This window comes from Gobius niger, assembly GCF_951799975.1.
Source record: "Gobius niger genome assembly, chromosome: 8".
Classification (NCBI taxonomy): domain Eukaryota; kingdom Metazoa; phylum Chordata; class Actinopteri; order Gobiiformes; family Gobiidae; genus Gobius; species Gobius niger.
This window is the reverse complement of record NC_136859.1, coordinates 4,720,381-4,736,316: the sequence shown is the minus strand read 5'-3', so window position 1 is coordinate 4,736,316 and position 15,936 is coordinate 4,720,381. Positions and strand designations below refer to the sequence as shown.

At 40.2% G+C, this 15,936-nt stretch overlaps 1 protein-coding gene and 1 long non-coding RNA gene across 2 annotated transcripts in view; one reads left to right on the top strand and one right to left on the bottom strand.

Annotated features, from left to right (window-relative positions):
* LOC306966348 overlaps nucleotides 1-15,936 on the bottom strand; it is a 235,599-nt gene that overhangs the window by 181,059 nt on the left and 38,604 nt on the right. The window contains exon 2 of the long non-coding RNA XR_013793098.1: nucleotides 9,077-9,366. This is a non-coding gene — a long non-coding RNA (uncharacterized lncRNA). The remainder of the gene's footprint in view (nucleotides 1-9,076; nucleotides 9,367-15,936) is intronic.
* The window catches only part of jcadb (junctional cadherin 5 associated b), a 56,910-nt gene continuing 51,669 nt past the window's right edge, over nucleotides 10,696-15,936 (top strand). The window contains exon 1 of the mRNA XM_079560993.1: nucleotides 10,696-10,852. The gene's annotated coding sequence lies outside the window, so the exon portion shown is untranslated. The remainder of the gene's footprint in view (nucleotides 10,853-15,936) is intronic.

Genomic DNA, 15,936 nt, shown 5'->3' with positions numbered 1-15,936 from the left:
ACCAAAGGCACATCCTGTTAGTATCTGGAGCACTTACAAGTTTTGTATTTTATATGTGTGATGTTTTATTTTTGTAAAATGTGTTTTAATGTGTCGACTAGTTCTCAGAATTGCAAAACGAATTTACCCACGGGTACAAATAAATTAACCTAACCTAAGCTAACCTTTAAACGCGAGGCCGATGATTGGCTGCGACGACAGTGCTGCTCTGTGATAGGCTGAGGTTCGACCCGCACATTTGTCTCTTTAGATTTCATTGATGTTTGGATTTTGGACTCAGGCTAAGGGCTTCATTTATCTTCAGAACTCACTCCCATCGACATTTCTTTCGACTGATGAGCGTTTCTGAAACAGCAGGACAGTGATTTTTGTGGTTTACGTTCCCGCCACTTTCTCCACATTTACAATATTCCAAGATAAACAATATCAAAGGCGTCCCGGAGCTCCATGAAAGTCAGATTAGCGGCTGATGTATCGGGCCGTCGTCGCTCTCCCGCACGTGCACTTCTGCCGTTCATCGACGCCGCGGTTCCCACAGTTAAAGCCAATGGTGCGTTCGCTGGACAATTAAAAGAGCAGGAAACGTAACGACTGCGGAGCTGTAATCTTTAACGGCTACAAAACAGGGCGACGGGAAATCATTGGCGCTGAAGCTGTGGGGGCGGAGGGGGAGGGGGTTCTCTCGATGCTCCGGGGTCTTTCATTCGGTTTGAGACGGGACGGAGCGGCTCTTTGATGAGGAGAGTGCGGAGGTTTAGGCACTGCAGCTCAAAGTTCACATTTTCTGAGCTCCCGCTTGGAAAAAAATGCCTTGGAACGTCGCTCAAAGTGTTAATAACAGCGCCCCCAGTGGAGAAGTGGAGCTGGTAAAAGTTTAAAGGGGCTAGATGCAAGTTTGCCATTTTATACTCACTACTGCCCCCTCAGGTCATACGTGTAACTGCAGCTTCTATATCAGGAGTGCCCAAAGTGGGGCCCGCGGGCCACATTTTCAAATTTATATAAACATATTTCTTTATATGAATTTCAAAATAAAGGTCCAGATCCAAAAAATAAAGGTTGTAGTAAGTCGCAAGTCTGGTAATTGGTAACTGGTGTAAATTTGCGTCATTACATTGAAAACTGTAGAAGAGTAATGTCCATTAATTATTATATATTTTGTATGGAATTCAAAATAAAGGCTCAGAACTTGGAAAACAAAGGTTGTTGTAAGTTTCTAGTACAATAATTGGTAACTGGTGTAAACTGTGAAAACTGTAGAAGCTACTGAATAGCAAAATACATACATTGTTATATTTTGGTATGGATTTCAAAATAAAGGCTGGACCTGGAAAATAAAGGTTGTAGTAAGTTGCTGGTATGATAATTGGTAAGTGGTGTAAATTTGGTGCCACTGCACTAAAAAATGTAGAAGGTATTGAAGATTATCCATACATTGTCATATTTCAAATTTATATAAACATATTTCTTTAAATACATTTCAAAATAAAGGTCCAGATCCAAAAAATATTGTTTGTGGTAAGTCAAAGGTCGGAAAGTTAAAGCGATCACAGATTAGGAGTTTTCTTCACAAAACTCCAAAAGGTTCAGGCCTGTCCGTGAAGTTTCAGTTGTACCTTTGCATTTCGCTCCTGTTGGATTTTCTTTTCAAAGCTCCGATAATCCGCCTGGTTCCTCTGTTGGCCGTGAGTCTCCTGCCTGTGTGTGAAATAGTGAGAGTCTGAGCGTGTCTTCTGGAGGTGATGGTGAAACTCTGCTCCCCGAGGCTCCGGCTGATGTCATGTGGAGCCGCTGTTACTGTACGGCTGTCGGAGCTGCAGACGGAGGCAGAACTCTCACAAAGAGGCTCTGAATGAAGGTTTCTATCCACACAGCATGGATTTAGTTTGGACTGGAGGTTTTATTTGGCAGGACAAACCAGGACCACGCTGAGGACAAAGCGCTCACACATCTGCCTTCACAACGAGACACCAGACAGATTTATAATGTTGAACTCTTTGTTGTTAAAATGTGAATTCTTGCAGATATAACACACTGCACACGCCCGGAACAAACCTCGAGGGAGTCAGTAGGAGTACCATCAATAAGTATATTTTCCATGTGATGATGAAGTGACAAAAAAGTGAAAATAATGTGATAAAAATATGACGAAAATGTGATAAAAATATGACAAAAAAGTGATAAAAATTTGAAAATAATGTGACAATAATGTGACAAAAATATGACAAAAATATGACGAAAATGTGATAAAAATATGACAAAAATATGACAAAAAAGTGATAAAAATATGACAAAAATATGACAAAAATGTGACAAAAATATGACGAAAAAGTGATAAAAATATGACAAAAATATGACAAAAAAGTGATACAAATTTGAAAATAATATGACAAAAATGTGACATAAATGTGACAAAAATATGACAAAAAAGTGATAAAAAATTTAAAATAATGTGACAAAAATATGACAAAAATATTACGAAAATGTGATAAAAAATATGACAAAAATATGACGGAAAAGTGATAAAAATATGACAAAAATGTGACAAAAATATGATGAAAATGTGATAAAAATATGATAAAAATATGACGAAAAAGTGATAAAAATATGACAAAAATGTGACGAAAAAATGATAAAAAATGTAAAATAATGTGACAATAATGTGACAATAATGTGACAATAATGTGACAAAAATATGACGAAAAAGTGATAAAAATATGACAAAAATGTGACGAAAAAATGATAAAAAATGTAAAATAATGTGACAATAATGTGACAATAATGTGATAAAAATATGACAAAAATATGACATAAAAGTGATAAAAATGTGACAATAATGTGACAATAATGTGATAAAAATATGACAAAAATATGACATAAAAGTGATAAAAATGTGAAAATAATGTGACAATAATGTGACAATAATGTGACAATAATGTGACAAAAATGTGACAAAAATATGACAAGTGTGATAAAAATATGACAAAAATTTGACAAAAAATTGACAATGTGACAAAAAAGAAAAAGTGATAAAAATGTGAATATAATTTGACAAATGTGATGAAAAAGTGCCAAATAATAATAATAAAATAAAAAAAAATCCATTCAGACATTATGTTACGACTAGTACTTTGGAAGAATTAACATTTATAATATACACTTTGAACAATTTTGGCCCCAACACTGACCCCCGGGGAGAACCACAAGCAATGCCAAGAATATCTGATGATTCCTCTTTAACCCCGTGAGCTACTTTTACTAAACAAAACCATCAGAAAACTTTTGCTTCGAAGACACTTGTGCAACTCTGCCACTTTGGAGAAGTTCATCCTGGAGAGTTTGTAGCCAAGATATTTCAACAAAATTCAAGACATTGACTTGAACCCTGGCTCTGATTTGGAGGTGCTGAATTTCACAATAGCTACAATATTGATCGTCTGTGCATTTACATTGATTCTCTTTGGTCGTGTTTTGTTATATCTAAGTAAATGCAGAGAAACTGTTGCAGCCGCAGATTCTCACACTGGTAAATAAATCAGTAATCAATAAATTTCTTTGCTCAAAGCACACTTTGTTGTAAAAATGTGAATTCTTGCAGATATAACACACTGCACATGGGAGAAAAAGTGACAAAAAGTGACAAAAATGTGCAAAAAAGTGATACAAATGTGACAGAAATGTGACAAAAATGTGATAAAAATATGACAAAAATTTGACAAAAAAGTGATAAAAATATGATAAAAATATTACGAAAAAGTGATAAAAATATGACAAAAATTTGACAAAAAATTGACAATAATGTGATAAAAATATGACAAAAATTTGACAAAAAATTGACGATAATGTGATAAAAATATGGCAAAAATATGACAAAAATGTGACAATAATGTGATAAAAATATGACGAAAAAGTGATAAAAAATTGAAAATAATGTGTCAATGTGACAATAATGTGATAAAAAATATGGCAAAAATATGACAAAAATGTGACAATAATGTGACAATAATGTGATGAAAAAATATGATAAAAATATGACAAAAATGTGATAAAATATGATGAAAAAGTGGTAAAATTTGAACATAGTTATACAAATGTGATGAAAAAGTGCCAAATAATAATTTTTAAAAAGTAAAAAAAAAAGAAAAAACAATTCCATTCAGACATTATGTTACGACTAGGACTTTGGAAGAATTAACATTTAAAATATACACTTTGAACAATTTTGGCCCCAACACTGACCCCCGGGGAGAACCACAAGCAATGCCAAGAATATCTGATGATTCCTCTTTAACCCCGTGAGCTACTTTTACAAAACAAAACCATCAGAAAACTTTTGCTTCGAAGACACTTGTGCAACTCTGCCACTTTGGAGAAGTTCATCCTGGAGAGTTTGTAGCCAAGATATTTCGACAAAATTCAAGACATTGACTTGAACCCTGGCCTCGGATTTGGAGGTGCTGAATTTCACAATAGCTACAATATTGATCGTCTGTACATTTACATTGATTCTCTTTGGTCGTGTTTTGTTATATCTAAGTAACTGCAGAGAAACTGTTGCAGCCGCAGATTCTCACACTGGTAAATAAATCAGCGCTGGTGCATCGGGCCGTAAAGAATGTGCCATGATTAATTTATCTGATAGAAGTCGTGTCCTGAGTTTCACCTCGAGCGGCTCCGTCTCTCGCTGTTTTTTTGTGAATGAAACGTCTGACTCAGAAAACCCTGAACTGGTCACGACGCAAACCAGTTTCTCATTCTGACGTCCGAGTTCTCCTGCGCAGGCTCCGGCGTGAGTCAGCGGAGAAAACTGAAGCATCTTCATTCACAAAAGCAACACAACACTAAGCCACAGCTGCCCTGGGGCGGACTGACGGAAGCGAGGCAAAGTTACTGACGTACTGAACTTAAGCAGAGTTTACCTGAGAGAACGTTTTACTTTTACTTGAAAGATAAAGATAAAACTTTCACATTTAAAGTGATAGTCTGTAAGTCTAAATGTATTACAAATTTGATCAAATGCGTCAAATCAACCACCTGGTCTTGCATTTTGATGTTAAAGTGAGAGTCTGTAAGTTTAAATATTTCACAAATTTAATAGATTGTGTATAATTTGGGTCTGAAATTTAAGGTAACGTAAGTATTAATAAATAATACGATTTTTTAATATCGGCAACTGATCAGAATCTGCGGGATACCACTTCGACCAATGAGACGAGCTTTTCCTGTGAACCGGCCTGTCAGGTCCAATGAGGAGAGAAGGGGGAGGAGCTTGATTGTTTACTTTTGAAATTTCCGTTCCTGCGCTCCTCATTTTGCAAACTAGGAAGGGCTTTACTTTCAAATGTCACTCTATCTCTCCTACTTTGCAAACTTACAGACTATCACTTTAAGTAAGTAAAAATACTAAATCTATTTTTTGTAAAGTCCCTCATTTCCGGATCTCAGCAACTAATTAGAGTCTAGTATCCTCCCGCGTCGACCAATGAGACGAGCTTTTTCTGTGAACCAGCCTGTCAAGTCCAGTTAGGAGAGAAAGGGGCGGAGCTTGATTGTTTGAAAGCTCTGTTCCTGTTCTCCTCCCTTTGCAAACTTACAGACTATCACTTTAAAGCTCCAAAGTACACACTCCAGAAAAACAGGTTTGGGAAAGTTCTGAGTAAATTCAGCCTAAACTGCAACTTCGTTTGTTTTTAACCATATTTTTTGTGTTTTTGATGAACTGCAGTAAAAATACGCTGCCTGATGATAATATTTGGTTCTAGTGCCTTTTGCTTTTATTACAGTGCATTCGCATAATGATGATGGGAGAGTGTGACCACTGTGCAAAGCCTTCTCCAGCAACTCCAGATCAGAAGAGTAGGTTAAACTGAACTGAGAAGAAGAAGGAGGAGGAGGAGAAGAACAATGGGAATGACAAGCAGAATGGGAAGAAGGAGAAGAAGAAGAATGAGAAGGAGAAGAAGGAAAAGAAGAAGAGAAGGAGAAGAAGAAGAGAAGGAGAAGAAGGAGAAGAAGAAGCAGAAGAAGGAGAAGAAGAAGGAGAAGAAGAATGAAGACAATGAGAAGTAGAAGAATGAGGAGATGAAGAAGAATGAGGAGAATGAGAAGTAAAAGAAGAGTGAGTAGACAAAGAAGGAGAATAAGAAGAAGTAGAAGTATGAGAAGGAGAAGAATGAGAAGAAGGAGAAGAAGAAGGAGAACAAGAATGAGAAGGAGAAGAAGAAGAATGAGAAGGAGAAGAAGGAGAAGAAGAATGAGAAGGAGAAGAAGAATGAGAAAAAGAATGAGAAGGAGAAGAAGAAGGAGAAGAAGAAGGAGAAGAAGAATGAGAAGGAGAAGGAGAAGAACAATGAGAAGGAGAAGGAGAAGAGGAAGAAAGAGAAGCAGAAGCAGAAAAAGAAGAAGAGGCCCGGGGAAGAGGTGAAGCCTGTGGGGCCAGGCTTCACCTATTGTACATGTTTATAGTAGTAGGGGAAATCGGAGTACACGGGGAGAACATGCAAACTCCACACAGAAAGACCCCGTCCAGGTGGGAATCAAACCTGGGACCTTGAAGCACGAGCTCGAACCGCTGCACTACCATGAAGACGGAGAAGAAGATGAAGAAGATGAAGAAGATTAGCAGTAGTAGTTTGCACCTTTTTGTTGTTGTATCTATTGTCAATATAAAGCTTTGTCCCTGTACTGTATAATTCAAACTCTCGTGCCTCTTCCTCCTCCTCCTCTTCCTCCTCTTCCTCCTCCTCCTCCTTTTCCTCTTCCTCTTCCTCCTCCTCCTCCTCCTCCTCTTCCTCCTCCTCCTCCTCCTCCTCCTCCTCCTTTTCCTCTTCCTCTTCCTCCTCCTCCTCCTCCTCCTCTTCCTCCTCCTCCTCCTCCTCCTCTCCCTGTAGTAGATACATAGAGTGTGTCAGTACTGGGGCATTGCAGTGAGAGCGTGGCCCATTTGTTCCAGTGAAGTGAAGGAGGCGCTCGGGAGGGGGCAGAGATGGGACAGGACGGGGACGGGGACGGGGGGGGGGGACGAGGGGGGGGTGGAGGGACGACGAGGGGGGGGGGGGGGGGGGACTGTACTGTATATGTGTGTGTGTTTAATGTGGAGGGAGTGGCTCTTTACATCTGCAAACTTGGCACTTACGAGCCGACGCAGAGCTTTATGTGACGGGGAGGATCGCCGCAGACGAGGCGCTGGACGAGGCGCTGGACGAGGCGCTGGACACGCTGCGTTTGCTCAAGTCAACCAGAAGAAATTATGACGAAAAAATAAATAAAAAATGTAGGTTTAAGGGGAGACACTGCCAAAAAACGTACATTTTTAGGATACATTTCTCTCATTAGATTAGTTTTTCACATGGAATCAATTAAGTGCCTGATGTTCACAAGATGAGGAAGAACAGGACGGAGATGATGATGAGGAGCATGGAGGAGAAAAAATGAAGGAAAAGGAGATGAAAAAGATGGAGAAGAAGAAGATGAAGAGGAGGAAGATGAAGAAAGTGGAGAAGAAGAAGAACAAAATGAAGGAGAAGAAAAAGAAGACAAAGAGGAAGAAGCAAAAAGTGGAGGAAGATAAAGAGGCAGAAGAAGAAAAAGAGAAAGAAGAGGAGGAAGAAAATGAAGAAGAGAAAAGGAGGAAGAATCAAAAGTGGAGGAAGATAAAGCGGCAGAATAAGAAGAGGAGGAAGGAGAAAAAATGAAGGAAAAAGATGAAAAGGAGGGAGAAGAAGATATGGAAGTAAAAAGAAGAAAAGGGGGAAGGAGAAGAAGATGAACAAGATGGAGAAGAAGAAGATGAAGAGGAGGAAGATGAAATAGAGGGAGAAGAGGTAGAAGAAAAAGAAGACGAAGAGGAAGAAGAAGAATAGAAAAGGAGGAAGAAGAAAAAGTGGAGGAAGATAAAAAGGCAGAACAAGAGGAGGAAGAAGAAGGAGAAGAAAAGATGAAGGTGAAGGAGGAGAAAAAAATGAAGGAAAAGATGAAAAGGAGTGAGAAGAAGATGATGAAGAAGCAGAAGAGGAAGAAGAAATGGAAGAAAAGAAGAAGGGGAAGGACAAGAAGAAATGGAGAAAGGAAGAAGAGGAAAAAGAGGAGGGAGGGCTTTAACATGTTACATTATTTCACTGATTCAAAGTTTCTTTATAGATTGAAATGATCATATAAATCCATGAAGAAACTCTGAAACTGGTGACACTTAAATCACACGGACAGACTCTTCACTCTTTGCCTGATTTGTGTCTCTTCTTACATTGGTTTAGTCCTGATTTGATCATAATATCGACCTAAAGGAAGATCAGATACTTTATCATGAGGGCTTGTACTTAAACCCTTCAGACTGACTGTTGTGAGGTTTCCTTTCTGATCCAGTATTTGTGGTGACCCACTTTGCACGGACACTTCCCAGTTGTTCTGCTGTTGTTTCACGTTTATTCACTCACAAAGCCCAACGTTTCATTTAAAGTGAATAAGGAAACATTTTAAATTTAGAGATATCCATTTGAAACTTTAGCTGCAGATTACTGACATGAATATGCACGCTTTCTGTTATTTTATGTTTTTGTTTAAAAATAAGGTGTTTCTAAAGCTGTGAAGAAATCTGAATTAATGGACAGAGCCAGGTTTAAACTTCTGATTTCATTTTGTTGATATATTAGTGACAAAGACTTGTTCTGACGGGAATATGGATCTGGTAGTGACTGGAAAAATCTTTCAAATTCCAATTTCTCCCTTGTTTTTTGAAATTCAAAACTCAATAAATCAGGCTAGTAGTAATAACAATACATAAGGCTTGTATAGCGTTTTTCAAGGAACTCAAAGACACTTCACAAATGAGACAAACAAACACAGATGAGAGTGCTATTGTAGGTTGAAGACGGACTGAAACAAGTGAGTTTTGAGCAGTTTGTTGTAGGTGGTCAGTGAGTCCGAGTGTCTGTGGACGGGGAGTGAGGTCCAGGCCAAAAAAAAAATCCCCTGGAAAAAAACTTCAAAATTTTAAGTCCAAGACTGGAAAGTTCGAAGTGATACCTGTAAATATTGGGAGGGTTGAAGGGACAATGTACAGAGACATTAAAGCAGTAACTCTTGCCCCTAGAGGCTATAAGCGCAACTGCAGGTGTCGTAGCAAGTTGCGATTTTTTTTACTTATTAATTGTCCGTGAGAGTAAATACTACGCTGACAGAAAAGACAAAGGGACAGAGGGATATTGTTCATCCAATTACACAATGGAGATCATTTTTTTCACTCAAACTTTGCTGTAAATACTGTTTAAAGTGACGTTAGCCCGCAGTTAGCTTTGCCTGTTAGCTTCTCCTTCGTGATTCTATTAGTGTGTATTGGTGACTCCGGTCCGGTGGCAGTCAAGTCGCAAGCTTGGATTTCTGGCCAGAGACACCAGGGGGAGATGAAAGACCCCCCAATCATCCCATAAACACTTGTAATACCCCCAGAGGGACTACAGAAAGGATTTATTAAGGTAAACACGTTGCTTAGTACTGCTTTAAGCTCAAAGAGACTGCACCAGATAGCAGTACATCTCTGTTATATCGCTAGTTTCCATCTGTAGTCCTTGGTTACATCAAAATAAATAACACTATAAAGCATGACCATTCATTCTTCTAACAGTCGATCACATAGTCAGTCACAGTAACACTTTACCAATCATTTCATTCTGCATACAGTGGGGACAAAAGTATTTGAATAGAATCCAATAGAAAGTCCAAATACTTCCCCCCCCCCACTGTAAGTCCAATCGCCATCCCTATTTACAAACATATTAAAATACATTAAAATAATTCAGTGCTGCCCCCCTGTGGTTCACAATGAATAAGCAAAAGCTACATTTTGTCATAGAATAATGCAGGACCCAAAACCAGCCCCTGTGAGTATAGGCTACCTGCAGGTTATGGCCTCTCAGCAGCCACTGTTTCAATTTGATTCCAATTAAAAATGAATATTAATGCACTTTGTGATGCACTTGTGTATGAAAAGCGCTTTTTAAATAAAGTTTTGATTGATTGAAGTCTGTGGGATCTACCTGCGTGTAGATATGGTCGCCACAATGTGAGAAAAAACATTTTTGAGAGAAGCTCTACCCAAATCTAAAAGCGCTTATCTGCTGTTGTCATGTTTTTGACTCTTTAAACACTATTTTTCAAGAAGCTTTTAGATTTGGGTAAAGCCGAAGTGGAGAAAATGAGGTTAAAGAAGTAAAGAGGCTGAATCGGTGCATGTTGCGGTGGAGACTGGGCTTTTTTGTTGTGTTTCCAGATAAAAACTTTATTTAAAATATAAAAACACTGACTTCCCCCCTCAGTGTCTCCCCTGAACGCATCCTCTTTACAAGTTTAATGTTTGTTTTCGCCGTGACCACGTGTTAAATCGCCAGCTCAGGTGAATTTCCCAGAGTCCGCGGGAGAATCTCAAGGACACCCCCCCACCGGCCCGCCCTCCCCCTCCGCTCCCCCCTCCCCTCCCTCCCTCCGCGCGCACAACTGCACCGTCTGCACCGACTCTTCCTTCCGCCCCTCATCACTCACCGAGCACGTTCTGTTGCTATGAAAAGGCAAAGTTGGGAACAGCCCCCCACTTCTGGAGCGAGCCATTGTCGTGTGCGCGCAGCCGCCTCTGCCGCCTCTCCTCGCCTCTGCTGCGCGCGAAGCATGTGAAGTTGAGCCACCCCCCCTTCTTCTTTTTTTTTTACCCCCCCACCACCGCCACCACCTCCTGGATGTGGAGAGAGCCCAGTTGCACGGGCAGCCAGCAACCAGTGCGTCTCTGCCGACCAGCGGACCAATCGGGATGCAGCACGGGAGACGCTGGGAACTGCGACGGCCGCGGCGAGCCTCATCCTCCCAGGTATGGAGCCCCCGCCACCGCCGCCGCTGCTGCCGCTGTTGCTGCTGTTTCTGTTTCCGCGCGGACGAACTACGCCCTGAAAAATAATGCACTAAAAAACGGACCGCGCGGGGCTGCACAACGCGCCGCTTTTGCCGCTGTCACCGCTGCCGCGCGTGGCCATGTTTCCTTGGGAGGGGTTCGCGTGTTTGTTATGATATGCCCGCGTTCATAGGCGTTTCTTTTGGTAAACACTCAATGAATGACAGCGGCGGATCTCATGACATGCGCTGTTTTTGCGCCCCGCGTTGAGGCGTGGATGTAGCGTTTTTGTTTTTTTTTAAACGCGTACACGTCAAAAAAAAAAAAATCCCACAGAGGTTGATTTTTCTTTTCTTTTTTTTGATCATCGTCTCCTCAAAACAAGTGAGCGCAGGTGGACGCGGCGTGGACATGCGGCAAAGCGTGTGCTAGCCAAAAAAAAAAAAAAAGAGGGGAGAAAAAAAATGACATTTGGGAGCAGCCAGTGAGATGTGAGACCGTAGCCGCGGCAGCAGACTGCAGAAGGGGAATCGGAAGCGCGGCGGGGGATGCGAAGGTAGGACACACGCGTTCAGCGGGTCACACACGCGCATCCACGCGCTATTATCACCATCGTTATCATTTGGCACGGTGCTCGCGCGCGGCATGTTTTGGTGCTGTTTTTTTTTTTTTTTACCGCCTCACCTCGTGCTCCTGTGCGAGTTCGCGTACGCGTTTTTTTTTCCCGTCCGCGCCTCGCTGTCACTAGGTAAGATTCAGCCTATAGGTGCTGGAGGGGCTGCGATCGAGGCTGCTGCTCCTCAACGACCATGTGCAAGCGCGGACTCGGGGTTATCATCATCACCACCACCATCATCATCATCAGTTTTGCGTCCCCTGGGGAGGCGCCCCTGCGAAAGAATGGGGATGTGAACTTTTCCGCTGTTTCTGCTGCATGTTTGGAAGTGATGTGGTGTTGAGGTGATCACGGGCTGAGCCGGAGCCTGTTACAGCAGATTAACATGACAACAGATGAGGAGTGAATGGAGTTGGGCTGCGGAAAACGTGGGGGAAATCGCGATGTTTGGGTATTTGCAGTGACAATGAACATTTTCCACACACTTCCATTCAGTTTCTGACACAGGACACTGACATGGGGGCTTTTTTTTAATGTACTCGGCATTTGTGTTTTGAAAGACATGATGGTCTTTATCACCAAACTGTGTCAAAACTAGACTTCAATCTTCTCAAATCTCACCAAAACCAGGCAAAATCTGAACTCACGTAAGACAATGACGACGAGAGCTGATGTTGTGGCTTGAACGTTGCACCTATTGTGATCATTTGCCGCCCTGTTGTCTCCACACCTTTCACTCCTGGTGTTTTGCTTTGTTTAGTTTGATCCATGACCTTCATTGTGACCAGAGAACTCCCGCTAAGATTCAGAATGTGTTTTTTGCAGCAGAGGTGTGACCCCATTGTGCATGTTGTGTGGTGGTGATGGACGCCTGTAGTGTGTGTGGCGCTGAAGGACCTATAGGGAGGGTTTTCAGTGCAGATGTTTGGAAACTTCCATGTCCCGAAATGTCCACGATCTGGGGTCAGTGCGGCGCTGTGTTTTTAAAATGGAATTATTATTATTTATTTATTGTGCTCAGAAACCTCTGTGTTGCTTGGTTGTCTTTCAACTTGGTCGTCGTAAATGTCTATTCTCAAATACTAGACCTGATTTTCATACTTTATATCAGTGGTTTCCAATCGTTTTTGTCTTATGTACCACTGGAGGCAGTCATTTATACTCTGAGTACCTCCAAATCGAGGCTCCTGCAAAAATGTGAACTTAACATGGATTATGCAGTATTTAGTATTGTGCTAAAATACTCTGAAAGTCAAAGCTTTTACTGAGAAATATAATTAACTTTTCTTTGAAAGTAACATTGACATTTTACTCAGTTTCACTTTTATTTTTAATCTGAGGCAATTCCAAGTACACATGTATTATATGATGGTTTTAATCATTTTGATAATATGACTTATTTAGATGGAGAACATCGGCTGTAATAATAATAAGTAATAACTAATAATTATCATCTTATTTCAGTTTCAGTTTTAATGAAGAAATGTTGGGCAGAAAAGTTATTTTTAATTTTTAAGCTGCTGACAGGAAGTAACATAGATAGAGGTAAAGTTCCAGAGATGTCCCATTGACGTAACATGGTCGGCACGGCAACAGTTTAAAATAGTTTACCTTTATCTATACGTAAGTGTGACGTCACAGCGCTACTTCCGGGTTCGCAGAGACCGGCAGATGTGCGAGAAACTACAAAAAAACTCTTTAATACCACAATCAATGTTTCTGAAACTCAACAGAGAGTTACTGAACATTAGGGCTGAAACGGCGAATCGATTAATCGACGACTAATCGATTATTGAAATAGTCAACAACTATTTTAGTAATCGTTTTCTGGTTCACACAGACTAAAATGGAGCAAAAATGACATAAAAAATGTAGTATTTTTGATGAAGACCTACTTTGATTTTATATTTAGAGTCTGCAGTGTTTTGTACATTGTAAATTTCATGAATAGAGCCTTCAAAAAACATTTCCCTTTAGTTTACTCCATCAACACATCCTCAAACAGCGCCACTTAAGCTATAATGTGATAAAAAAAATTGAAAATATATAATTTTCCTACACCATTCACGGCCAAGCGATAAATCAATTAGTCGTAAAAATAATCGATAGATTAATCGATTACAAAACAATCGTTAGTTGCAGCCCTACTGAACAGACTTATTTATCAGGCCCATGAGCCAAAAATGCTAAACCTACGGCTATAAAAGTAATATTTGCCTAAATCGGTAAATCCGGGTTAGTGGAGATAAATGCTAACATGTCAGCGCAGCAGCTACGCTAACCCCGGAAGTAGTGACTTTAGTAAATATTACTGTTTTAACAGTAGGTGCAGCATTTTTGGCTAATGAGTCTGAGAAATAAGTAGGTTCAGTAACTCTACGGTGAGTTTCAGAAATATTGATGGCTGTTTTTAAGAGTTTTATATGTTCTTTTCTCGCATAAATGCCGGTCAGCTAGGACCCGGAAGTGAAAGTCGCAACGTTACGCTTAACAAACGTATAAAATGTGATTTAACTGTTGCCGGGCAAGGTGTAGGCTACATCATCACTTTTTAACGTACGCCCTCCAGCCAATCAGAATCGAGTATTTAACCAGACCGTGACGACTATCACGACCGGGTCCTAGCAGACCGGCAAATTGCGAGAAAAAACTCTATTTCTGAAGCTCAACAGAGAGTTACTGAACCTACTTATTTCTTAGACTCATTTGCAAAAAGTAATATTTACTTAAGTCACTACGTCCGGGGGTTAGCGTAGCAGCTGCGCCGTTAGCATTTTTGTCCGCAAACTCAGATGTACCGATTTTGGTAAATATCACTTTTATAGCAGTAGGTGCGGCATTTTTAGCTCATGGGCCTGATAAATAAGTATGTTCAGTAACTCTCTGTTGAATTTCATAAAGAATAGAAGATTAGATAGAAGGTATTGAGAGTTTTGACCGTTGTGTGTGTGACTGTTACCGTAGTTACAACTCAGTTTTAGATTACAGCTGGTTTACTGTGTTGTGACGTCACGTGAACGCAGCCTGTTGAATAAGTGACTTCTGAGGAGATGGTGAACGAGGCTCGGAAAAGTGTGAAGCCGTCTTTGTTTCACGAGCCTTGTCTTGCAATTTTCCAATTAATTTGATTCCAGCAGCAGACGAACTATACCTTTCTTTGAACATAATGTAACACAAACAGGAAAACAGATGCAAATGAGCCCGCGGCTACACTCCAGTGTTCATTAACCTGCACTGTCTTACCTGTTGTGTCCAATGTCTTTTTATTTTACAATTTTTCGCAATTAAATTTACATATTGGTCCCAAATGTTATGGTGAAACATACATTTTTCCCAATTTGGTTTTCTCTCTTAAAGGAACATTCCACTGTTTTTCCATACTGAGATATGTTCTTACCTGAGCTTAGACGAGTTCATGTGTACTTGTCTGGTCCTCACGCGTGCCCTCAGTCACATAAACACAGCACAGACGGCGTTAGCATTTAGCATCTCCTCCTCTATAGCTCCAAACCAGGTGAAGATAGAAGCTACCAAGCTAAAGTGAAGATATTACGGCGCAGATGTCGAAGTACTCCTGGTATTATTACGCCTTACAATATAGTTAGCCTTTTTATCCGAAAATCCACATTGTTTAATTTTGTGTGATTATACTTTATCGTGTAACACTTCACGTAACCATATTTAAAGGTACACTGTGTAACATTTTGGACTACTGTTGCCGGCAAAACAAAACATGCTCTTAATGACCAGCTCAACACAGAAAATGTTATTACTGCAGTGGTTAATAAACTAATGGATTTGGATGAGAAACTAACCTGCTTAAATCTCAAATTCTACAGACTTTGGTCACATCTCCATGGAGACGAGCTGGAGACATACCCACTCCCAGTAAAGTTAACAGCCATATCTTAGGATTGGTGAATAAAATAGATGCTTGTATTTCAATTTTATTTATTGGGTAAAATTCTAAAACGTGGAAGAGCTTGGTAGCTTCTGTCTTCACCTGGTTTGGAGCTATAGAGGAGGAGAGGCTAAATGCTAACGCCGTCTTTGCTGTGTTTACGTGACTGAGGACACGCGTGAAGACCAGACAGGTACACATGAACTCATCTAAGCTCAGGTAAGAACATATCTCAGTATGTAAAAACGTGGCCTGTTCCTTTAACATCTTAGTTCTAGAGCAATATCTTTGACTTAACAATATTCTGAAGGTTTTGATCAGAAGGAAAGGCGAAATTTGGACAGATTTTTTAAGCCAATGAAACAACATATCCATTCCATACTAAAATGAAAATATAAATCTAAACCTAACTCTATCCATTAGTGGGTTTTCGCTTTAAGTATGAGCAATTTTGGCAATTTTTAACATAAACAAAAACATAAATGACCTGCAATACATTTTTCTCTTACATTCATGCCAGTAATCCACAGCTAAAGTTCCACATTG